The following is an 833-nucleotide window of genomic DNA, read 5'->3' on the forward strand; positions in this document are numbered from 1 at the left end:
TAATATTGAAGCTCGAACAAGCTCGGCTCAAACTCAAGATCGTCATTGTTCATCACGAACCAAACTCGAGTACTGAGATACTCGGCTCGACTCGACTCCTATACATCCCTAGAAGTGCCTCTTTTTAATGAGGTGTTTAATTGCCTGCTTGAGAGCCCATCACTCGTTGGTATGGTGCCAGTTATCCTAATGATAACGGTAATATTTCTTGTTGTTTCTTACTGCATATGGATTATTCATGGGCTCTAGCTCTTCAAGCAGACCAGCTTCTTCTGACTTGTCTATAATAGTTGATACCGATGCATTCAATATAGTGTACTAATTCTAGTCGCGATCGCGATGGAAAACCTGGGCATAAGATTTCTTACGCTCGAACCGCTGCTTCTTTCTTTTTCGCTGATCGTCATTGGCCCATCTATGATCAACTCTCCTACTATTCTCCCCCGACCTTTTTGCCCCTAGCTAAGGGCACTAGTTGAAGGACTGAGGTCGTGGCGATTTAGAGTAACCACGAAATTCTCGATTGGGAGATACTTCTCAATAAGATTGTAGAAGCGGGTGAGGGAAATGTCGTCTTCAAATTGTAGCTTTTTCCATAGGTTGGTTTGAGGATGAACCCCTACAATAATGAGAGTCTGAACTGACTCCTCGGGTGTATTAGCCACATTGTGCAGCTCTCTATGAAACCTGTCAATATAGGATTTAAGGGACTCATTTCTTTCTTGCCGTATGTTGCTCAGATAGATAAACGACATTGAGAACTTCCTGTTAGCCTAGAAGTGTCTCAAGAATAACGAACTCATAAGCTGTCACGAGTTGATAGACCCTGGCGG

Source organism: Pistacia vera, unplaced genomic scaffold, assembly GCF_008641045.1.
Source record: "Pistacia vera cultivar Batoury unplaced genomic scaffold, PisVer_v2 Contig951, whole genome shotgun sequence".
NCBI lineage: Eukaryota > Viridiplantae > Streptophyta > Magnoliopsida > Sapindales > Anacardiaceae > Pistacia > Pistacia vera.